Genomic DNA, 25,804 nt, shown 5'->3' on the forward strand with positions numbered 1-25,804 from the left:
TTCTTTTTTTTTTTTTTTTTTTTTTTTTTTTGAGATGGAGTCTTGCTCTGTCACCCAGGCTGGAGTGCAGTGATCTTGGCTCACTGCAACCTCTGCCTCCCGGGTTTCACGCCATTCTCCTGCCTCAGTCTCCTGAGCAGCTGGGACTACAGGCGCCAGCCATCATGCCCGGCTAATTTTTTGTATTTTTAGTAGAGACGGGGTTTCACCGTGTTGGCCAGGATGGTCTCGATCTCCTGACCTCGTGATCTGCCTGCCTCGGCCTCCCAAAGTGCTGGGATTACAGGCATGAGCCACCGCGCCCGGCCAGAACCTGATACTTCTAACTTCACCAGGTAGGTGGGCAAGGTTGAGATCCCCACACTCAGGGCCTCCCAACTGTCCTTCCCTCCAAGAAGTGCAGGATGCTGCAAGGCTCTTTTTGAAGCAGAGAAATCCGAAGGAGACACTGGTCTGGTAAATAAGAGAAAAAGACCAGTGATGAAAGATCAAGAGGCCTACCAAGCAGGGAGCTGGTACAGGTAACGTCACTCTGGGCCGGGAACAAGGAGGGGAGGGCTGCAGGGAGCCAGGAGCCAGGCTCAGAGAACACAGGGTGCACAGCTGCACCACGGTGTCACCCATTCCCTCCCGCTTCCCAGGCAATTTCTAGAGCGGCTGATATGCATGTGGAGCGCAGACGTCTGAGGTCCCCAGGGTCTGCCGGCTCTTTCAGGAACACTGGGGAGAACAAGATCAGGGCTAGGAAGACACCTGCCAGTGCTGGCTGGCTCCTCACCACCTTCTTATCCCATCAGCATTAACTCACCACACCTCTAGGCCCCGTGAGCCTAGATCAGGTTCACAGGAGCAAGCTTGTGGGTGAGTCCAGATCCATTCCTAAACCTGCTCCCCCTGTCTGCAGCAGGCATCCCACAGCAGCCTGCCCAGGCAAACACTCTCCTCACTTGTTTTCCAAGCCAACGGCAGCTCTCTTCAGACTTCTTTCTTTTAAGCCCTCATCCAGGCCATAAAGAACAGCCCTTGCAAACTGACTCATCCCTCCTCACATCAACTTCTTTTCAGAGATGGAGAGGCTGTGCTTTTAGAAGAGCAGCAAGCGCCCAAGCAAGGAAGAAGTGGCCAGGATGAACAACAGTTTCAACAGCCTTAAGATTTAAGATTAATATTCAATAGCCTTAACTTCTAAGATTAACTTCACCTATATTCCTCAGCCTGAAGGAAGGAGAGTGTGTGGTGTCCTCAATGGCTGGGGACCAACCAGCCTCAAGGATGTAGCCGGTGCTCACACCCTACTAGGAAGCCTGGAGCCCAGGCTGTGTGCAGGGGACATGTACACAGCCTGGGGGGCTGGGAGTGACCCAGCTGAGCTTGGGCCATCCATTGTGTGAGAAAACACATTATTAACTGCTTCCCAGGGAGAGCAGGGCAATATGTTTGACTCTAAATTGGGATTGGGTTTAAGGAAAAGAACAAGAGATGAAATTTTTGTCTCCTGAGAAGCCAAGCTCCCACTTGGTCCAAAAGCAAAGTTAAGATTAATGAGCTCATGTGTTATATTTACTGATAAGTTCATTACTCGAAGATATTGGATACCAGTTGTCTTTCTCCTAAAGGATTTTGCAGCAGAGGCGTGGATGGCCTCAATATGCATCCTCCATCTAACAAGCAAAATCATCTTTTCGTAGCAAAGCCTACCTGGTGAGGGAGAACCTGCTGCCAGTCAGGGCTTAGGGTAGGGGCACCAGCAGGATGGCATCAGGATGTGTCTGCAGACATTTCTGTCACCAAGTCCTGACATATTTCTGTTCTTTCAGCATCTATAATAAGGGGTGGGTGGACCCCTGCTGCCCGTTCCCTTCCCTTTCTTCAAGATACTGGGATGATTCAGAAGGTCCCAGGGGCTCTCCTCTCCTTCTGATGAATGGTGCTGGCTGAATAAAAGCAGCAGGAAATGGATTACCACTAGAATTAACTTGGCTCCTGGCTCAGCTTAACACCTCATTAGTCAAAGACAGACTGGGGTGGAAGGCAAAGGCTGCATCTGGCCCCCCTTCTCCATGTTTGCTTAGCTTGCCTTCCGCCAGCTAGTGAGCAGCCAACTTGGTGGATGTGAGAGCCCCAGGCCTCTGGAAGAAGGAACAGGGAGTGACACCCATAGTAGCTACCCTGATACTCCCTTTACCGCCCAGGGAGTAGCTACCTGATATTCCCTTTACCCTCTATCACAGTAGCTACCCTGATACTCCCTCTACCAGCCCAAAACACCTTATTTCTCTGCCCAGGTTCTGTGTACCTGTTAGACACATCTTGACACTTGGCTTAGATTTCTTTTTTTTTTTTTTTTTGAGACAGGGTCTTGCTCTGTCACCAGGCTGGAGTGCTGTGGTGCGATCCTAGCTCACTGCAGCCTCAACCTTCTGGGCTCAAGAGGTCCTCCTGCCTCAGCCTCCCCAGTAGCTGTGACTACAAGCACACATCACCACACTTAGCTATTTTCTTATATTTTATTTTTGTAGAGACAAGGTCTCACTGTGTTGCCTAGGCTGGTCTCACACTCCTGGCTTCAAGCATTCCTCCCGGCTCGACTTCTCCAAGTGCTGGGATTGCTGGGATGAGAAGGCACCCTCTAATCCCAGCACTTTGAGAGGCCAAGGCAGGAGGAATGTTTTCAAAAATCCACACCCAGCCAGCTTGTATTTTTGAAAGGTAAAAACTATTAAACAGCAGATAGATTTTGGGAGCAGCGCTGGTAGTAATGAGAATATACGGTATTGTAATTCACTGGAGAAAAGTTTGGGGGAAACTCTGGAGGGCTAACTTCCCAAGTAGCTGCACTGAAGTTATTAGGTGGCATAAATTAAGCTCAATTCCTTCTCCTGTCAGATCATTCACTAAGAGGAAGTTATGTCTGGAACTTGTCCCAAATGCTGAGCAGATATTATCTACTGACAGCAGCCAATGGTGAAATGCATTTTGGTGTCAGAAGGGGGTTGTCCTGGATACAGGGGATGGCGGGCAGAGGTGCGTGGGAGTGACTGGTGGATGGGATGAATCTTTATCCTCTTTTCTTGGTACTCACAGATGTTTCCAGAAACTGCTGCAAGCGTCATGAACTTTGGGTTGCTCTCTGACTGAATTCTGGGATCCAAGCTGGGTATGGAGAGAGATGAGTCCAGGCTGCTACAGAAGATTGTTTTCCATAATTTCAATGATGAGCAGTTTTAGAGCACAGAGGATTTACAGTCGTGTTAGCTAGGCCAGCCTTAACACTTCCTCTACATCATTTGTTAGAAACCAATAAGGGCCTTTCCAGAGAGGGCCAAGGACAGTGGCCTCCAGAAGGGATGAAGACACTAAGGACACAGAACTGACCTGCTGAACTATGACAGCAGCTCTGGTATTATTACCCAGGGTATCATGTATTTCTTTTTTCCCCAGATTTTAAAAAGTTATATATTAAAATCAAAATCAGATAAAGTCACATATTCACAGCTGGCTGATCTTTGACAAGGTCAATGAGAACTTACACTGGGGAGAGGAAATCCCCTTCAATAAACGGTGCTCAGAGAATTGGCCTGCCACATGCAGAAGAGTGAGACTGGACCCCTATCTCTCACCACACATAAAAATCAGCTCAAAATGGACTCAAGACTTCAACTCAAGACCTGAAACTATAAGAATACTACAAGAAAACCTAGGGAAAACTCTTATGGACATTGATCTAGGCAAATAATTTATGACTAAGACCTCAAAAGCACAGGCAACAAACACAAAAACAGACAAATGAGACTTAACTAACTAAAAGCTTCTGCACAGCAAAAGAAATGATCAACCGGGCAAAGAGAAAACCTGCCAAATGGGAAAAAATATCTGCAAACTATTCATCTGACAGAGGACTAATATCCAGAGTACATAAGGCACTTAACAGGAAAAAAAAATCCTATTAAAAATTAGGCAAAGGACATGAATAGACAATTATCAAAAGAAGATATACAGTAAACAGGTGTATGAAAAAAATACTCAACATCACTAATCATCAGAGAAATACAAATCAAAACCACAATGAGATATATCATCTTACCCCAGTCACTATGGCTATTGTTACAAAGACAAAAAAAATAACAGATCCTAGTGAGGATGCAGAGAAGAGAGAACTCCCACTGTTGGTGGGAATGTAAACTAGGAAAGCCACTATAGAAACCAGTATGCAAATTTCTCAAAAAACTAAGAATTATCATTTGATCCAGCAATCCCACCACAGGATATCTACCCAAAGGAAAAAAAATCAATACATCAAAGGGATGCCTGCATTCGCATGTTTATTGTGGCACTATTCACAAAAGCAAAGATATGAAATCAACCTCAGTGTCCATCAAGGGATGAATGGATTAAAAAAATGTGGTATATATACACAAAGGAGTACTCTTCAGTCAAAAAGAATGAAATCATGTCAGTTGCAGCAACATGGATAGAACTGGAAGTCATTATCTTAAGTGAAATACACCAGGCACACAAAGGCAAATATCCCATGTTCTCACTTATATTCAGGAGCTAACTAATTTAAACACATGGAGGTAGAGAGTGAAAAGACACAGACTGGGAGGGTGAGTGTGGGGAGGGAGGTGGATGAAGAGAAGTGGACTAAAGGGTATATTAAACATATAGTAAGACAGAAGGAATAAATTCAATATTAGATAGTGGAGTAGGATGACTATACTTAGCAAAAATGTACTGTACTCGTGTGACAGACACCCTAACCCTGACCTGATCACATGCATTATATACATGTAACAGAATTTCTCATGTACCCCATAAATTTGTACAAATAAAAAAAATCAAATTCACTGACTCATTTACATACATGCATTCCCATATCTATATTTTCCTTATGGCCCTATTGTTCAGTAGCATGTAATTTTAAAAACATTTCAACAGATTTTTGCTTACTGTAGCTATATATCATTTGGTGCTTTGAAGGGATAAAGGACGATAAGGGATGGGGAATATGGTTAAAAGGATGCTCACCCCCCAAAAAGAGAGGGGGAGTCATGGCAAAGTGGTTGAAAATGTAATCTGCCTGCTAAATGTGGTTTAACCATATCCCTTTCCCCTGCCAAGTCACATGACTGGCTACCCTGCTCCTTTGAGCGCAGGATTACTGGATTTTCATGAAATACTGGTCCAGGAGGAAGCTGCAGAGCTTCCTTAAGGATACCTGAGTTGTGTTCAGTAAATCTGCACAAAACACTCAAGAACTTGTATGGGCGTCCCTTTGCTTTCTGGCACTGAAGAGCAATATGGGATGAGCCCTTGACTTCAAAGGGAGGGTGAAACAGCAGCTCTGCAGGCACTGTGCTCCATGACTCCACTTTCCATGGCCCTCTGGACTGAGGCCTCTCTGCCTGCCACCATCCTGGCTTCTTACAGGCCGCCCTTAGCATGGGAAGGAGAGCAGGACTAGTGAGGCCCAACCATAGCAGGTAGTACCAGTCACCCCCTGTGATCTGAGGGGAAGGTCTCCCCAGGGTCTCCACCAGCTACACCCACCATCTGAGAAGACCTCCTTCAAGTGAGCAGACAGCATCGAGAGGGGGCACATGGAACTGGAACGGAAGAAGAGGATGCCTGTCCAGATAGTCACAGTGGCTGAACCACCTAAGGCTGTGATCCTGGGGCCCTGCCCAAGCCTGTGGCTGTGGACAGCAAGTGACGAGGGTAGAGCAATCACTTCCCTGACTGTCACTACCAAAGACACAAGATCATAGCAAAAGGCAAAAACACAATTCAAGACCTATCTAAAGCTCTGTCCTGAAAGAATCCCATGTGAATGAGAAATGCAGGAGGCAGTTTTCAGCTCACTCACCAGAAACAGAGAGGCAGGGGAGTAGGGACACCTCTCTCGGGAGAACAGGTATTTCAATGGAGGCCACTAGTAAAATATTAAACCAGCACATCTGGACTCAGCCCTCCTGATGCGGAAATGGGGCCTATGGCCCTAAAGACCCATGTGCCACAGAAACCTGAAGATGCCCAACACCTAAAGGGCCTTAGAAACACATTCCCAGCAGAAAACGGAACTGAGGAGCATTTTCCCAAGACCCATAAAAATCTGACACGCAGAGCTCTAAAACTGCTCATTTGGCGGGAACCAAACTTCTAACATGACCCTACAGCTTTTAAAGCTAACATGTGAAGTGGATACAATTCATTCAGATCTCTCATCCACAGCTACACCTCACCTTTGTCTACACAGGGAGTAGGTGTGGGTGTTTTGAGACTAAACCTACGTGACTGAGAACAATCTGCACAAATGCCATCATTAGGCAAAGGTGCCACAACATCCAACACCTTGTTCTAAGTGCTGTGAAAATTGTAACAACATCTCACTCACTTATATACAAAAATCAACATCAATCAAAAGGAACACTCCAAGGTGTAACTCAACCTAGAAGGTGGGGCTGTGTTCTGCGTTCTTTACCTCTCGCAATGCTGGCAGGCTAGGCACAGAGGGCAGCTGAACCAAGTCAAGTAGCGTCAGCGGGTTCCCTTCCCCCAGTGGCCACAGGGAACGGCTGCTATAAGGGGCCTGGGGAGGCGGGTGGAGCAGGAGCTGGAGGGCAGAGGGAAGGAGCCCACCTTACATCCTGCCTGAGGTGAGGCCTCTACCCTTGGCTGAGGCCCCTGGACCCTACAGACCAGCATTTCCCTCCAATTCCTAAGAATTGGGTAGGTGTTAGAACTGTCCATTTACACAGAATTTCCTGAGGGAGACAAAGAAGGTGATGCTGAAAGTCACAAAAGTTGAGCCCTTGACATTTTGATTCAATCGGTGCCAGACAGAAATGTTGCTTATTGGCTTTATCTTGAAGTAAAAATAATTATTTCAAGTTGGCAAAACTGGGCAGCTCTGGATACTTTTGGACTATAATTAATTAAACATTTGCTTTCTTGCAGACCCCTTCACTTGGAAGCTCCCTCAAGTGGCTGTTTTATTACAGCCATAGACCAGGGAGGGCTGCAGCTCCAGCTGCTCAGGTGTTTTTACCTCATTTGCAAATGTTTTACACTTCCTTGCTCATTTAAATTTCAAATTGTCAAAAGTTGAAGGAGGACCTAAAAATACTGATGAGCCTTGGGGATGAGGTACTGTAACATGCTCTGCTGGTGTGCAGCCTGAGGTGGCAGCATGCTGCTGTCTGCACAGAGGCACCTGCTCCCTACCCCCCAGCCTGTGCTGGGGGCAGCACAGTGATGGGGCCCCGGCAGGTATATCTGGTTCTGTGGTAAATCAGAGACTATTCCTGTGGATGCACATGAGCTCCAGCAGATAGAAGCTACCAAGACCTCTCAAAGCATCCTGAGTTGACCCTCCAAATCTCAACTCATTAATAGGTACCACTTGGCATCTAAAGTGTCTATTTCAAAAATAAATGACAAATATCCCTGACTCATCTTCCTTAAATGATCAAGCAACCGTATTTTTTAAAAAATCATTTTTTTCCAGCAAAGTAACAACTGTTTAAAGCTCAGGACAGCTCACTGGCCTCACAGCTCATATGTAAGTACACGTTGGGAACAGCAGGTGGTTACAGGGAAGCTTGTTGTAAAGCATTAGCCATTTATACTCCCACCAGCAGCAATCTGTGGATTATACCACATCCGCTGACCTAATGCCCAAGGCAGAATTTGTAGCACAGAAATGTATTATATTAAAGGATCTAAATGCATTTTATTTCATCAGGCCAGGGTACAGGCAAAGCAGCTGCAGGTGTTTCGGGAATGGAATGCATCTGCTTTACATTCTCCTCCATCCCTGGCTTTGCATGGTAAGGGGAAAATCATTACACTCCAACACACGGAACTGGATCCCAGCCTGCTGAGTTGGCTGACATAGTGCTCTGCTGGGCTGAGAAGAGAACCCGTGGATGGACAGAAGTCAGCTGCCCGGGGTGCTGGAACCAAACCCACCGTGAATCAACAAGCTGGGCATCGGTCTGTCTGCTTTTCAAAGAGAAGGAAAACTTGCAATTTAGAAAAGCCCACGCTCCTCCTCAACAATTTCATAAGAAACACTAAATCATATCGAGACAGCTCTAGAACAGAAGCAATCATCTGCTTTCCTCCACATAAATTAAAATATCAGTTACATGCCAGCTAAATGTTAGAACCAAAAGCAGTATGATAGAGGCAAAGATACAAAAGCCTTGTGCAAAGAACTCATAAGGCAGCTGTGCGCCGTCAGCGGTGATCGAGAGCCCTCCCTTGGCATGTGCCGTCACATCACTCTCAGAAAGCCGTCAGCAGTGCAGGCAAGAAAACTGTGCCACAGTCCAGCTTAACGAAGCTCCCCATGCAGTTTGTACACATGCCATTTTAAAAGTATAAAAAAATTCACCACTGTTCATGTCCTTTATTATTGTTTCTCCAGACAGCCCCATTCTTGCAAAAGCTCTAATTACCTCTTTCCTCTCTGTGGAGAATATCGGTTTCGTCCCAGTAATGTCTCCTTCTATCACCCAGCTCAGGCAGCTCTCACTTTACCTGACAGCCAGAGAACACGCCTCCCATCGCTCACTCTTGCCTCCATGTAGGAAAAGCTATTTTTGCAACCCAGGGGGTAGGGGGTTAGGAGGCCCATACCATGAAAGATATTGTGACTTATGAGAACTCTCCTCCAAGCAAGCCCTTCAATGCCCAGCATACGAGGAGACAGGGGCTGGCTGCAGGCTCATATGCTAGGCTGTTTTATCTGGAGATGAACATATATTTAAAAACTAAGAGAAAATGGCTCAAGGCAGTTTTTGTCACAAGAATAATGAAATGACTTGCTCTTTCAAACATCATTTCATTTCAGTAGCTGAAAGCAGGTGGCATTAACCACTTGGTACCTGGGGTAGTCTTTGGGGTCCAAAACCCCATAAGGAGGCACCTGCACTCCTGGCAGGCCCCTCCACCTCCTCCAGCCCCTACGCGGCTCTCAGGGGAAGAGTGCTGTGCTGGTAAGAAACTTCTGTTTTGGGAATGATCTTATTCTCCTTTCAGTAGGCTCCTGATTTGTTTGGCCTTCTCTTTCAGCATTTCTCAATCTTTTAAAACATTATCTTCTCAGACAGAGCAGTCTCCTAAAAAACCAGCTCCAAAGTTAAAGTAGAGATGACAAAAGAGGCTGCACACATTCTATCCAGGAGCTGCTGAGGACACAGCCTGGGCCCGTGGGGGTAACTCAGTTGCCAAGCTCCTGACACATGGCTCGCCACGGAGCTGTGGCCAGTTTAGCCTCCCTGAAGGCACCTTTGCAGGCAAGAGTCAGTTCATCCAAGGCACAGAATGTCTGAGTGGCAATGTGGTCAGGGGGCATCAGACTATAAATGCCATACATCTCTCTCCAGAGAAACACCTGGAAAAGAAAGGAACATTTTCCCCATCTTTCCCAACTGACCTTTCAATCAACACGCTGGGATCACAGGGTGTACACAGATAAGAAACTGGAATCAGGAGAGACCTGTAGCTTAGTCCCAACCCTGCTTCCACAGCAAGTCCCTTAACAGCTGAACTATACATTCTCTTTCAGGATAATACAGCACGGAGTGTGTGCTTTGGACCCCAAGTACTGAATTCAGGTTCCCGCTGCTCTGCTTTGACAGTTATGTCAGGTAAAGTGAGGGCTGCTTTGACATTACTGGCTCAGGGCAAGCCATTTAACCTTGAAGAACCTCAGCTGTGTCTACTATAAGATGGGGTTGTTATGGGCATAAAAGAACACCGTGCCTGTGACGCACCCGGCATGTGCTCGAGGAAGACTGGTTGGTCCTGGGATGATTCTTCAGAGTGTGGTCATCCCTTTTGCCATCTTGCCCTACCTGGTGCAGCTGACATGCTTGGCATTACGACTCAGACCCCCTTCCCCCATCATGTCTGTTCCTTCCTCCTCCATTCACACAGCCTTTTTTCTGCCCCATTTGCTTTTACCTCCCCATCTGGATTCTGGTTCCATTCTCCTTTGAGAAGTCACTGCTGACAAAAGAGAATGAACGTGGAAATCTTCCTCTGAACATATGATGTACAAGTTTCCTCTCTCCCCCTCCACAAGCCTGTTTTTACAGACTATAATGCATGCTAAGTGACAAGCTCAGTAAAAATTTCTGAAGATATGCAAATTTCAGAGAAATGTGAATTAAATATACGAAGACTACACAGTGCAGGCTGGAAAGCACTCAGTGGTTAGGGACACCATGAAAGGGATACAGAAACTTTCCAAGGACATCAGGGAGGAGCTTCTCTGCCCTGGCAGAGGCATCTCCACAGGTACAGCTGAGTGTTCTGCAAGACTGTCACAAACAGAGGCAGAGCATGTGTTGCCCAGTTTGGTCGTGTACTGACTATTTGTTGAAAAGCCTCATGTCTACTTCCCCGAGTCTGTCAGGCCGGGGGCTGTGGTGAAAGGAAGAGCAGGAGAAAGGAATGGGCTGTAGACATTCTGCAAACAATCTACGTTTTCACCCAAACTGTGCCAGCGTTACATGCACTTGTTTTATGTGCTTGTGTTAAGAATGAAGTTTCTCTAAGGGCTTCTTGTTTTCACCACGATAACTCAAAAAGGTCATTCAGAGGAGTTAAAAGTACAAGCATGCTTTTGCCGTTTCCACAAAATCTGAACTGCAAAGTCACAAGTCCTACAATGTCTGCTGTCCACTGTTACAAGACTGTGTGGTGGGGGTGGGGGTGGGGACGGGCAGAGAAGCTGGCTTCTTGATTCTCCATAAAGTTAGTTTATTTACAAACAACTCCCATGAAGGGGAAGAGGCTTATTCAGTGTCAGAAAAATATTTTCTGCAGACATGAGTTCAAATCTGAAGTCAGACTGCACACTATAGTGAAAGCCCTACTGAATGGATAGCCCACTAAAGGACTCTACAAATCTCCTGTGTGGAAGGTATTAATAACCCCATAGCCCAGCTCCATTTCACTGGGGGTGTAGGAGAGGGGGCTCAGATATGACGACTTCACCTAATGGTTACAATTTGGGTATAAAAAACACCCCATGAACGGCTGGGCATGGTGGCTCATGTCTGTAATCCCAGCACTTTGTGGCACTGAGGCAGAAGGATCACTTGCAACCAGGAAGTCAAGGCTGCAGTGAGCCGTTATCGAGCCACTGCACTCTAGCCTGGGCAACAGACCAAGACCCTGTCTCAAAACAAAACAGAAAACAAAACACCCCATAAATGGAGCCTGAAAATCGCTAAATCTAATGACCCTTTTCAATTCTCACTTAGAACCTCTAGAAAGCTGATTACTCCCGTGGGCTCTGTGACACCTGCTTACCTTGTTTTCCTTCTCTTTCTCTGATAGCTCTTCGTCTGCTGTCCTTGAAATATTAGCATTATTCAGTGCTGGACCTTCTTTCTGTCTTAATCCTACACTCTTCCTCAAGGTTAAAATTCTAACTATGTATGCTAACAATTTTGAAATTTCTCTCTCTGCCCCAGACCTCTCTTTGGAGCTCCCTATCTGTGCATTCAATTATCTACTTGGCATCTCAGGTATTTCAGACTTGAGATGTCTAACATAGGACACTTGCTACTTCCTCACAAATCTGCTGCTTCTTCAGTGTCTCCCATTCTAAGAGAATAGGGCCACCATGCAGCCAGTGGCTCATGACACAAACCTGGAGTCATCACTGATATCTTCCTTACTGTTCACATTCAATTACCGAGTCCTGTGGATATGATTTCCAAAAATCAAATCCATTTACTTCTTGCCCTCTCTACTGCCACCACCTAGTCAAAGCCACCAGTATCTTTTTCCAAGGCTACTGCAATAGCCTCCTTTAGGTGGCCGCCCCCACATCAAATCCACCTTCCTCAGGGCAGCCAACGTGATGAGATGATGAGATCCAGCCCTGTCTGTGATTACCATGCTCCTTTACTTAATGGTTCCCCACTGATTACAGTAAAAACTTCCTCACTGAAGCATGATCTCAACACTGGCTGCCGCTTCCCCTTGTGCCATTTATTCCTTTGCATTCTGTGTCCCAGACACACCAACTTCCAAATGAAATTCTTGGTTATTCAGGCCTTAGCTTCAATGACTTCCTCAGGAAGATCTTCCTGAACCCTCAGACTAGGTTAGGGCCCAGTTGGATGCTTTCAAGGCATCTTGAACTTTCCCTTCAATCACTAGTCACAATTTTAATTTAGTGTCATTTGTGGAATTTGTTCATTTAACTTGTCTCCTTGGCTAGATTTCATAAAATCAAGTACCATGCTTCTGTAATTTATCACATATCCTCTATCCCTAAAATACTGCTTGGTTCACTCAAAATATTTTGGTCAGGTAAAGGAATGACAGGTTAGGTACAGAAAGACTGTGTTCTCTGAACCTTAGGGAGCAAGCAAAGGCCAATTGGGTATTCAAGGGGCCAAATCCAATATCCTCACCTCAACCTCTACAGCATTTGTCCACTTTTCCATTTCTTGAAAAACTTCTATTTTTCGTCTTCTGTGATGTCACACTCCTTTCTTCCCACCTGACCAACTGCTGCTCCTTGGAATCCTTCATGGCTTCTCCTCTAAAATCACCCAGCATGACATCCTCCTGCATTTTCTCCTTTACGTAATTTCTTCCAGGTCCAAGTAGGGTATCAATGCTAATGCCTCTTGAACTTACATTTCCATCCATGAATTCCTCTCAAATCCAAATCCCGATATCCAATGGCCTAATTGACAAACACTTCTGACTAGAATAATGTTTGCTAGGAATCTCAACTGTACCATGTTCGAAACAACTCTTCATCTTTTTGACCTCTCCATTAGTTTATCTCCTCATCTTCTCTGCCTCAGTGAGTGGCAATATATCCACCCAGCTGCTGTTCGAGTCAGACTCTGGGCTCATTCTTGATTCCTCTCTTCTCTTTACTTCTCACACTGGCTTTATTAGAGGTTTGGTTAGATCTAAACAACGTCCTGAATCGGCCCTGCATCTCTTCTCATGCGAATGTCCTGTGGCAGGAATAAGCTCCCCATGCTGATGGAAGAGAAAGGCAGCCAGCTGAGCTGGAGTGCGGTGAGGCCAACGGCTCCACCAGGCTGCTACAGCTCAGGCATGTTGCCTGCTTCTGCCTTTGCTGCCCTCCAAGCCGTCTCCCTCCCAGCAGTTGGAAGGAATTTCTGGATTTTTAAAAAAAAATTACTGACCTGAGATATACTTGTTTTATAGTTGTTTATTCTTACTTTGCCTATTTAAAGGTAATACACGAATATAATAAAAATTCAAATTGCCTAAAATGATATACAGTAGAAAGTAAGTCTCCCATCCCATTCTCTCAGTTACCCTCTCCAGCAACCACCACCACTGCCTGTTTTTATGTATTCTTGAGAGCCCATGCATCAATGCATATACAAGCATGTGTTTCTCTCCCAGAGAAATATATTTTTTCTTTTTCTTTCTTTCTTTTTTTTTTTTTAAATAGAGACAAGGTCTCACTATGTTACCCAGGTTGGTCTCCACTGCCTGAGCTCAACTGATACTCCCACCTCGGCCTCCCAAGTGCTAAGATTACAGGCATGAGCCACTGTGCCTGGCTCTCCAGGGGAATATTTTTAAAATTTAAGTCAGATCACTCCTTTGCTTAAAACCCTTCAATGCCTTCTCACTATGTTTACAATAATCAGATTATTTGCAAAGACATGCAAGCCCCTGACTGATCCCTGCTGCGTCTCCACTCTCCTCCTGCACTGTGCTCCGGCCAGGCTGGCCAGCTTTCTCTTCCTCAGATACACCAAGTTTGTTCCTCCCTCCAGGGCCTTTGTTCTCTCTAGGGCACTGCTCTCCCAGCTCTCTGAATGGCTGGCTCTCCCAGCTTTTATGTTCAGCTCAGCTTTCATGTCCTCCCAGGTGCTGGCCTCCCCCTTCCCTATTTGCGGCTCCCCCTTTCCCTTATCACTCTGTCATTTTATTACATCGTATCTCCAACTCCCATCAGAAATTACCTTGTTTATCTGTTCCCTTGCTTACTGCATCTCTTCCCCAAAGAATAAAAGCACCAAGAGGTCAGGGACTTTTGTCAGTTTTATTCCTTGCTCTTCCTCTACAACTCAATAAAGATGAACAGAATGAATAAATAATTTGAGTAAACATCTGACTCATTAAAAATAGAAAAATATTGCTTCTAGCAATAAGACAGAAAAACAGAAAAATATTACTTCTAGCAATATTTAATGCTAGTAACTGTGCCCCTCCCCGTCACAAGAGGACACCGTCACCATGCAGTTCATCCAGTTACCTGGGTGAACACAAGTGCACGGGCACAACTGAAAAATTACTGCTGTCTGGCTTGTGGTGTATCCCGTTTTTTGCAGTAGCACGTTTACTTTCCTAATAGTGCCTTTCTATTGCCGTTATTCACAGGAGCCTGCACTTGCTGAGCTCACTCTTAGAGTAACCCAGAAACGTCCAAGATGGCACTGGATCCTCTCCTGGAACTGAAACTTTGCAGTTGCTCATAATTACAAATGAGTGGAGTACACACAATGCAGAACTGAATGTAACCACACAATTCCCACTGACATCCATTTCCTATTCCACCCTGGTATTTTGTCCAGTTACTCCAGATTCCATGGAAAATTAATCCTTAGTTCGAGGGAAGAGCAGTTTAATTGATGCAAGAGTATTAACATAAACCTAGCTCTTTAGTTTGTAAATCTGGGACCCCCACTTCCTGGGTGAATCTGGAACATACAGTGCAGAGCTCAGGGAAACAAATGTTACTGTGCGCTGACTCACAGCTGCCATGGTCCAAGAAAGAACAGCACTGAGTGTGTGGACAACAGTGGCTGGCTGTGCACAGCATGTGTCCTCGTGACCCTTAAAGAGTCCTCAGGGCACAGACAGGTGGCTGCCAGCCTGTCTCCTGGACCCACAGCCTGCCACCTCCCACCCTATGGCCTAGAGTGAAAGCAAGTATTTACTACTAATAAAGAAATCTAATATCGGCATGGAACACACTTATCCCTAGCTCCCTTGCGGCCCCAAGGTACTTTTCTGGAGGAGCCATCAGAGCAAATGAAGCAGGCCTGCCTTGGATCATGCAAAGATCTGTCTTCTGTGGAAGACAGTACTCCCCACAGGCCAGAGTCATCTGTCTTCCAATCACTCACCCAGGCACTGTACATTTTAGCATGTGCACCAGTTGGTGTGGCCTGTGATCGTGAACAAGGAAGTATCCAAAGCAACATGGGACTTTCCCTGTAATCTTCTTTGGACTGTGTCACAGGCACTGTAATGGGGTACAGCAATACACTAGACAGTACAGGTGGCTCTAACTCTCATTTCCACAGGCAACAACAGAGAAAGGGAACACCCTTCAAATCTCAAGAGGAAATAAGCAGTGGCATCCTCAGGCGCTGGCAGCTGTGGCCAAACACCACTCTCAGGTCAATGCCAGTGGACTTCACACCTCCATTTTTGCTCCTCCTCCATTTCCAGACATTTCTAGTCCTTCTCTACTGTGTCTCTTTTCTCTCCAACACATGGATTTCTTTTTACTTGTCGTGACCATTTTTGTTTCTCAAAAAAGTAAAAGGAAACGGAAATCCACAGCTATGACTGCCTTAATACCTGCTCCACAGAGGAGGCAGCCTTCTGGACTGCAGGCTCAAGGGCAGGCCAAGCTTGGCAATGCTGGTAAGTGTCCACACCAAGCAACTCTTACGTGTGTACCTCTCATCTGTCTACACAGCTCACCAGAAATGTGTTCATTTCCTTTTTTCTTTCTTTCTTTTTTTTAAATTGAGATGGAGTCTTGCTCTGTTGCCCAGGCTGGAGTGCAGTGGCTCACTGCAACCTCCAACTCCCAGATTCCAGTGATTCTCCTGCCTCAGCCTCCTGAGTAGCTGGGATTACAGGTGCATGTGCCACCACGCCTGGCTAATTTTTGTATTTTTAGTAGAGACAAGGTTTCACCATGTTGGTCAGGCTGGTCTCGAACTCCTGACCTCAGGTGATCCGCTCGCCTCGGCCTCCCAAAGTGTTGGGATTACAGGCGTAAGCCACTGCGCCCGGCCTCACGTGTTCATTTCTTAACTGAGCTCTGTCTAACCCTGAATTAGGGATGGGGATGCCTGCACAAAACACAGAGATGTAGAAAGGTGAGAAATTTTTTAGAGAAGCCAGTTGATCCAATTATTTTAGGCAGTTCTCCAATGAACTATAGGGCTAACACATCCACCTTTTTCAGTTTTTTTTGCCTCTGAACTTTGCTGTAGCATTTCATGGTCAGTCTCAACTATCCAGATCTTAAGTCTGCTAGCTCCTTTTCCAAATAGTTAAGAGTGCCACCTCTCAGCACTTATTCCCAACTTATCCAGAGCTTGTTCCTTTTGAGTCTCTGGGAATGTACCACCTGTCACACCCCTCATGGGTCCTGTCCCAGGAACCTTAGCTCGCTAAGCAACATGACTTTGAGAGACGGAACAGTTCTAGTGCCCCCTGACATAAGGCAGGTTGGTAAAAGCCAACAACCCATGAAAGCTTCATTCATAGGGATCTGGTTACTGGCAGATATACTGACCTCTAAGGCAGTCTTCTCCACATCTGCCTTCCAAGAGATGGCAATGCTCTCCAAATGCAAATTCTCTTTTTGTAACACTGACTACAGTATCCACCAACACTAGAGTTTATGCTGGCACACAATCTTATTCAGGCTCGTGGCTGGCAACAAGATGGCAAAACGTGAAGTGGTGAGGCTTTTCTTAGTCTGCGTCTCCAGGCCCCAGCAGCTGAGGAGTAAGGGCTGTCATGTGATCTTATCAGGACTTTGGTCTGCTTAGGTAAAAAGCACTTTCCAGAAGCAGAAACAAACTTCATTGATATTGATCTTCTCAGAGTAAAGGTGCTATAGAAATCTCATCTAATAAATAAAGGATGCAGGCTCCAGTGTTGGGCTGTCAGTCCAGCAAGGGAAAGAAGCTATCAAGCTCAAGGAGTCAAAAATATTTATTGGTCACCTGTGCACTGTTTACAGAGCTCTATTCTAGGGACTGGGTGGAGGAGAAGGGAAAAAAAGAAGTCACTAGTTTCTGCCTTTTGAGATAGTTGGAGACACATGCAGAGAAAAATAGTTGAAGGTCACCAAGAGCAAAGCAAGATATCAACTGCAAATAAAATCAATATAATTCAGCGATGTGTAATAAATCGGGAGCACCAAGGGGAAGTCAACTCCAATAAGGGATCTTGGAGGAGGTAACTTTTCAAGGAACATGAGGATATGAATTAGCACTCAGGAGAACAGAATGTGCATGTCAACAGAATTAAATGCCACTGTGTCTCGTATTACCCAGGTGCAGCGGGAGACCAAAAGGTGGCCATGCTGTGGAGCCGGTTTTCCAGAAGCATCTGATCTAGATGTGGCATATGGGACACAACAAAACACAGTGCACTGGATGACTCATTACCCCATCTTAAGTGGTTCACACAGTCAGGCGCATACATTTTTACCATTCAATAAAAAGCATCTCTGAAATGGGAAAGTGGTTAAGGAATGGGCTAAATTCTATATGGGTGAAAATATGGACAGTTAATGCTGTAGTCCTCTCCTCACTGTTTTGGGGACCCCATGGGCCAGCCTGGGGATATGAGAAAGGGGTGGGATTCTGGGAGCTCAAAAGAGCTGGGCTCAAATCCCAGGTGCTACCTTCGTATTTCTAAGCTTCAAAGCTTCAGTTTTCAACTCTGTAAAAAAGGAGGTACCATTTGTCCAACAATGCTCTTAAGAGTCAAATGATATAACTCAAGTACAGGTACCCAGGATATAGTAGCTGTTCAATACAGCTATTCCTCTTCTTCCTTCACCCAGAAGATCACAACTGCAAGATGCAGGGATCTCACAGTGTATTCAAGTGTCTATTAAAGTATCACCACACACCAGGCACTGCAGTAAGAGCCGAGAACCGCAGAAGAGTATCGCTAAGTGCTCATGGTCTGGAGAACGGACAGACATGTAAACAGATAATTTCAATATGCTCTGAGACATGTATTATAAACAGAGGCCAATCATGGACTCCACACAAGAGAAGACTGTTGAGTTGTCTCGGAGGAGATCACCAGATGAAAGGTTTTGTTAAAAAAGACAACAGGTTTTGCGAGGGGCTCAGCTGAGAAAAACTGTGGAGACAAACACTGAGCCCAGCCCGGCAATCCTGTTTCTGACCCTGTCCTTGATGCTCCAATATCAGTTCTGTGGTCTCGAGAATGAATTTGTTACTGGCGGAGCTGGGATGCTGGAAAGTTCACACCACAGTGCTCAAATCTGTGAACAGGTTTGAAGAAGAGGATTTGTGACAGATTGCTCTGGAGGGCAGAGTGAGGGGAATGAGTATGTGGTCTAGTGGGAGGCCAGTTTAAGCTGGGTAGAGGAAGCATCTAGTCAATCTAAGCTGCCCAGCAACAGGAGATGCCATACTCCCTCCATGCAGATGTACACAGTGGGGCTCCTGCCAGGAAACTGCTGATGATGGGGTTTATGCAGCGCCAGTTTACGGGTCTGGACTGGCACCGGATGGATGGCTTCTAATATCCCTTAATTGCTTGGATTATATGTCAAGGAATGGCAGGTTTGTTATGCAGGAATCAGAGACCAGTGTGGTTACACACAGTAGGTCTGTGACCTCCGAAGAACCCATATATTTTGTTTTCTATGAGACAGGGTCTCACTCTGTTACCTTGTCTGGAGTGTAGGGACATGATTACAGCTCACTGCAGTCTCAAATTCCTAGGTTCAAGCAATTCCTCTGCCTCAGATTTTGAGTAGTTAGGACTATAGCACATGCCACTACACTAGGCTAATTTTATTTTTTTGTAGAGATGGATTTTTGCTATGTTGTCCAGGCTGGTGTTGAACTCCTGGCTTCAAGCAATCCTCCCACATTGGCTCCCAAAGTGTTGGGATTACAGGTGTGAGCTACCACACCTGGCTCACAGAACCCATCTTATTCATGTCCAAGTACTAACAAAAACACAGGTTTTATTCGTGCAAATACACTCTTCCCCAAAGTTGAATTATTTAATTAAACTCATAAGCATACCAAATAATTTTAATTCAAGCAAGCAAGCACACTACCCTATCTGACAGTATATATGTCTAGTCTGATTTATTTTCCTCCTCTACCAATTTTTAGTGGTAAAGGGGGAAACAATCCATCTGGATCTTATTCGTTCAGCCATAATCCACTGGGAAATCCTGAGGCTGCACGTGTACCCTGGACCTCAAGAATTTACATGGCTACTGGCCCAGAAATATTCCCAGTCAGCTGTGGTTGGGCCTGCCTTCAAACACTATTCCAAAAAGGCTTTCCGCTAATCATAACCAGCAGGCTCATGAGAACACCACATTTCTTGGACTTTCAATTTTTTCTTGTACATTATTGGTCACCACTGACTGGACAGCCACTACAGGCCACATACTCCAATAGGGGCTGTGGTAAGTTACAGAGCCATCATGTACTCGTGCCTGCTGAGGATTTTTTGTCTGGCAGGGAAGGGGAGAACAGTGGGAGGAAGGCATGTGTTACACACCCACAAGGTATAAATCTCTGAGAGAGAATGGAAGTGACTGGAACTGATATGAAACCTCACTGATGTGGGTACTACTCATTTGCAATTTCCAGTAATTCTCTTTGGTTCTAAATTACCTTGGTGTTTCCTATGAACAAATGAATCTATTAAATGTACAGGTAGTATGGTCTAACTTGGGGGTACATTCAAATTACCTAAAGAACTGCATTTTTACTCTCTAAAGAAGAACTCTAAAGTGCTGGGCTGAGGCCCACACTTCTTAGAAGTACTTCTTAAGAGGGAATCACAAACCCAGAGGAAGAAAAGAAATAACCAATATCAGAGTAGAACTAAATGAAATTGAAACAAACAAAAAAAATTACAAAAGATAAATGAAACAAAAAGCTGTTTTTTTGAAAAGCTAAATAAAATTGATAGACCATTAGCAAGATTAACCAAGAAAAGAAGACAGAAAATCCAAATAAGCTCAATAAGAAATGAAACAGGAGAGACTGCAACGGACACCACAGAAATACAGAGGATCAATCAAGGCTACTATGAACACCATTAGGCACATAAACTAGAAAAACCTAGACGAGATGATTAAATTCCTGGAAAGACACAACCCTCCTAGCTTAAATCAGGAAGAATTAGATACCCTGAACAGACCAATAGCAAGCAGTAAGACTGAAATGCTAAATAAAAATATATCAACAAAAAAGGTCCAGGACCAGACAGATTCACAGCAGAATTCTACCAGACATTCAAAGAAGAATTGGTACTAATCCTATTGACACTATTTCACAAGATAGAGAAAGAGGAAACCCTCCCCAAATCATTCTATGAAGCCAGTACCACCCTAATACCAAAACCAGGAAAGGACATAACCAAAAAAGAAAACTACAGACCAATATCCCTGATGAACATAGATGCTAAAATCCTTAACAAAATATTAGCTAACCAAATCCAACGACATATCAAAAAGACAATCCACCATAATCGAGTGGGTTTCATACCAAGGATGCAGGGATGGTTTAACATACTCAAGTCAATAAATGGGATATACCACACAAACAGAATTAAAAACAAAAATCACATGATCATCTCAGTAGATGCAGAAAAAGCATTCAACAAAATCCAGCATCACTTTATGATTAAAACTCTTACAAAAATCAGCATAGAAGGAATACAGCTCAATATAATAAAAGCCATCTATGACAAGCCCACAGCCAACATAATATTGAATGGGTAAAAGTCGAAAGCATTCCCTCTGAGAACTGTAACAAGACAAGGATGCCCGCTCTCACCACTCCTCTTCAACATAGTACTGGAAGTCCTAGAAAGAGCAATCAGACAAGAGAAAGAAATAAAGGGCATCCAAATCGTTAAAGAAGAATTAAACTGTCACTGTTTGCGGATGGATGATATGATTGTTCACCTAGAAAACTCTAAAGACTCCTCTAGAAAGCTCCTAGAACTGATTAAATAAATCAGCAAAGTTTCTGGATATAAAATTAATGTACACAAATCAGTAGCTCTCAACTAAAGAACTCAACTGCTTTTACAATAGCTGCAAAAACAAAACAAAACAAAACAAAACACACCAAAATGAAAACTTAGGAATACACCTAACCAAGGAGATGAAAGACCTCTACAAGGAAAACTACAAACACTGCTGAAAGAAATCATAGACAACACAAACAAATGGAAACACATCCCATGCTCATAGATAGGTAGAATCAATATTGTGAAAATGACCATACTGCCAAAAGCAATCTACAAATGCAGTGCAATTCTCATCAAAGTACCACCATCATTCTTCACAGAACTAGAAAGACAATCCTAAAATTCACATGGATACCCCCACAAAAAAAAAAAAAAAAAAAAAGCCCACATATGCAAAGCAAGTCTAAGTAAAAAGAACAAATCCTGAGGCATCACATTATCTGACTTCAAACTAAACTATAAGGCCAGAGTCACCAAAACAGCATAGTAATGGCATAACAAAAGGCACACAGACCAATGGAAAATAACAGAGAATCTACAAATAAACCCGAACACTTACAGTCAACTGATCCTTGACAAAACAAAAACAAAAAGTGGGGAAAGGACACCCTTTTCAACAAATGGTGCTAGGATAATTGACTAGCCACACGTAGGAGAATAAAACTGGATCTTCATCTCTCACCTTATACAAAAATCAACTCAAGACAGATTACAGACTTAAATCCAATACCTAAAACTATAAAAATTCTAGAAGATAACATTGGAAAAACCCTTCTAGACATTGGCTTAGGCAAGGATTTCATGACCAAGCACCCAAAAGCAAATGAAATAAAAACAAAAATAAACTGCTGGGACTTAAACTAAAGAGCTTTTGCACAGCAAAAGGAACAGTCACCAGAGTAAACAGACAACTCACAGAGTGGGAGAAAACCTTCACAATCTATACATCTGACAAAGGACTAACATCCAGAATCTACAATGAACTCAAACAAATCAACAAGAAAAAAATCCCATCAAAAAATGGGCTAAGAACAAAACAGAAAATTCTCAGAACAAGATAAACAAATGGCCAAACATATGAAAAAATTCTCAACATCATTAAATGATTAGGGAAGGGCAAATCAAAACCACAATGCAATACTACCTTACTCCTGCAAAAATGATCATAAACAAAAAAATCAAAAAATAATAGATGTCGGTGTGCATGTGGTAAACAGGGAACACTTTTACACTGCTGGTGGTACAACCACTATGGAAAACAGTGTGGAGATTCCTTAAAGAACTAAAACTACCATTGATCCGGCAATCCCACTACTGGGTGTCTACCCAGAGGAAAAGGAGTCATTATACAAAAAAGATACTTGCACACAGATGTTTATAGTAGCACAATTTGCAACTGCAAAAACATGGAACCAACCCAAATGCCCATCGATCAATAAGCGGATAAAGAAACCGTGGTGTGTATGTATATATATGTGTGTGTATACATATGATGGAATACTACTCAGCCATAAAAAGGAATGAATTAATGGCATTTGCAGCAACCTGGATGAGACTGGAGACTATTATTCTAAGTGAAGTAACTCAGGACATCGGATGTTCTCACTCCTAAGAGGGAGCTAAGCTATGAGGATGCAAAGGGATAGGAATGACACAATGGACTTCGGAGACTCAGGGGGAAAGACTGGGAAGGGGGTGAGGAATAAAACACTATAAATAAGATGCAGTGTATATTGCCTGGGTGATAGGTGCACCAAAATCTCACAAATTACCATTAAAGAACTTACTCATGTAAGCAAACAACATCTGTTCCCCAGTAGCCTATGGAAATAAAAACTTAAAAAAAGGGGAATTACAGGAAGAATCTATTAGGGTGACTAACAGTACCTAGTAGCAGGTATTTGCATACAATGTGCTTAACATAAATTGGTTTTAACTACACATTAAAGGCTTTGGAAAGGACATGTCTTTGGTAAAACTTCATGAGTAATTTATTATTAATCTGAAAGAAAACATTTTTAAAAATCCGATTATTTTGACTACTAACTACTTTGCGCGTGTGTGTGTCTGTGTGTGTCTGTGTGTGTGTTTGCCATAACTGGCCTTACTTGGTGGTTTTACTGCAAAGGCTCCATACAGGGTCCCCAAGTCCTGGGCAAGGTTTTAGAAACTGAACTAACAAGAAGAAGTTAACAGAGTCTGGTGAATTGGGAAGAAAGACCAAGAAATATGGGTACTTCAGAAGAGATATTCTGGGTTCAATGGAGAATACAGGGCAGGAAGATGTGACAGGGAGGTGCAGTGAGTGTGCCTGAAACCTAAGCTGAAGGAAGGCAGGAGAAGGTACTGGCATGAGGGGTCCCTGGGCAGAAACTCTTCAGCAGGCCTTGAAGTTTAGTACATGGAATACCACTATTTAGCACACAGGTGTGATATGAAGTGAGGGACCACCTTTCCGATCTTGGTTTTCTCATTTATTACAAAAAAAACAAAAAAAAAAAAGGAGATGAGACTAAATGATTACTAAGGCTCCTTCTAATTCTGGTGGTGTGTGTTTCTATTATCTACACACAAATTTTCATGATTTTGCCTTTAATTCAAACAAAGCATTTCTAAACATCTCTCAGTGTGGCTTGCTTTCATCAACTCAAGTGAGTATAGCCCAGGACAGCTATCTGGGGTTTTTCTTATGATACTGGTTTAAAATAAGAGGGCCAAGCTCAGGGTGCAGGTTTTTACCACTCTAGCTAGACACACACGTGACATATGACTAACAACACAGGAATATGCTTCATCTGCAAACAGAAAAGAGTCTATGGGATGGCAAAACTCTTTAAAACACAGCTTTGTTGACCAATTATAGGCTACATGGTAGCCTACCATGAGTTAAATCATCATCTGTTTTTGGTGAACATATTTGAACATTTCCCATGTTTTCCTAGAATGTGTTAATCAACTACAACCTGTGGGGGGCAGCTATGAAAAATCTATAGCTGAATCATACTTAGTGATGAAATGCAATGTTTTCTACCTAAGATCAAGGAAAATGCAAGATGACTCAACACTTCTATTCAACATCATGCTGGAGGTGCAATAAAGCAAGAAAAAGAAAAGGCATACAGATTGGAAAGGAGTAAAACTGTATTTGCAGATGACATGATCATGGATGTAGAAAATCCTAAAGAATTGAGAGCTAACAAGTTAAATTTAGCAAGACTGCAGTAAAAAAAAAAAAAAAAAAAAAAAAAAAAAAAGATATGATTGTATTTCTAAGTGGTAGCAAAAAAAAAAAAATCTAAAAATAAAACTTTTAAATTCCACTCACAATATCATCACAAACTGAAATATTTAGGAATAAATTTAACAAGATATGCATTGAAAATTTAAAATGTGGCCGAGAAATTAAACACCTAAATAAAGAATTACAATATTAAGATGGCAATTCTGTGAATCTTTTTGCAACATGGTTAAAATTTTAAAGTGGGAACAGACTCTTCATAAAAGAAGATACTATGAGTGACCAAAGAACATATAAAAAATATGTTCAACATCATTGGTCATTAGGGAAATACAAATTAATATACCATAAGATACTACTACACAGCCACTAGAATACCTAAAAAGGCTGACAATATTAAATGCTGGCAAGAATAGGAAGAAACTGGAACCCTAATGCATTGCTAATGGGAATATAAAATGGTATAAGCTTGGAAAAGATCTTGGAAGTTTCTTAAAATGTTAAAGGCACACTTACCATTTAACCTAGCAATTCCATGCCTATGTATATACCCAAGAGAAATTAAAACACATGTCCACACAAGACTTGAGAACAAATGCAGCTGTATTCATAATGGCCCCAAACTGGCAACAACCCAAGTGTATGTCAACTGGCAAATGGATAAACACATGTGGTATATCCATACAATGAAATACTACTCAGCATAAAGAGGAATGAACTACTGATACATAATATGGATGAATTTCAAAAACAACATACCATGTAGATAAAAGACTACAGACTGTATGAATCCATTGATAATAAAATCCTAGAAAAGATGAAACTATAGCAACAGAAAGCAGATCTTAAGTGGTTGGCTGGGGTGGAAGAGAATAGGGAGCAACTAAAAAGGGGCATGAGGGAACTTTTTGGGACGACGGAGGTATTGTACAACTGAATTTGGTGAGGGCTGTACAACTTACATAGATCTATTAAAACTCATTCAACTTCTGAAAAAAGATTTTAAAAAGAAATAAAAAATGTAATAAGAACTAAAAAATCAGGGTCTGAAACAAGATTAAAGAAAAAAAGTAATAAAACTCATTCAACTGTAAAATGGATGAATTTTATGGTATGTAAATTATTTCTCAAAAAGCTGTTTTAAAAACTTTACTAAACAAAGAATTAACTAAAACTGTTTACTACTGGAACTAAAATAAAAGACACTAATAATTCACTTCCTTTTATAATAATCTTTCTTCCCATAAAAAAAGGTATTCTAAGCAGGATAACCTATCAAATAGCTTTGGGAACATTATTTTTTTTATTTTTTTATTTTTTGAGACAGAGTCTCCCTCTGTCACCCAGGCTGGAGTGCAGTGGCCGGATCTCAGCTCACTGCAAGCTCCGCCTCCCGAGTTTACGCCATTCTCCTGCCTCAGCCTCCTGAGTAGCTGGGACTACAGGCGGCCGCCACCTCGCCCGGCTAGTTTTTGTATTTTTTAGTAGAGATGGGGTTTCACCGTG

The 25,804-nt window shown here is 43.3% G+C and overlaps 1 protein-coding gene and 1 long non-coding RNA gene across 6 annotated transcripts in view; both read right to left on the reverse strand.

The window, feature by feature from the left end:
- LOC139363068 (uncharacterized) lies at window positions 1-24,266 on the reverse strand. The gene is made up of 2 exons (XR_011622960.1): window positions 9,783-24,266; window positions 1-3,180 (listed from the first exon to the last, which is right to left on the reverse strand). It is a non-coding gene; the product is annotated as an uncharacterized lncRNA (long non-coding RNA).
- The window catches only part of LOC105474551 (zinc finger AN1-type containing 3), a 335,383-nt gene that overhangs the window by 3,067 nt on the left and 306,512 nt on the right, over window positions 1-25,804 (reverse strand). The window lies entirely within an intron of this gene.

The sequence above is a fragment of the Macaca nemestrina genome, chromosome 5 (assembly GCF_043159975.1).
Source record: "Macaca nemestrina isolate mMacNem1 chromosome 5, mMacNem.hap1, whole genome shotgun sequence".
Taxonomy (NCBI): Eukaryota; Metazoa; Chordata; class Mammalia; order Primates; family Cercopithecidae; genus Macaca; species Macaca nemestrina.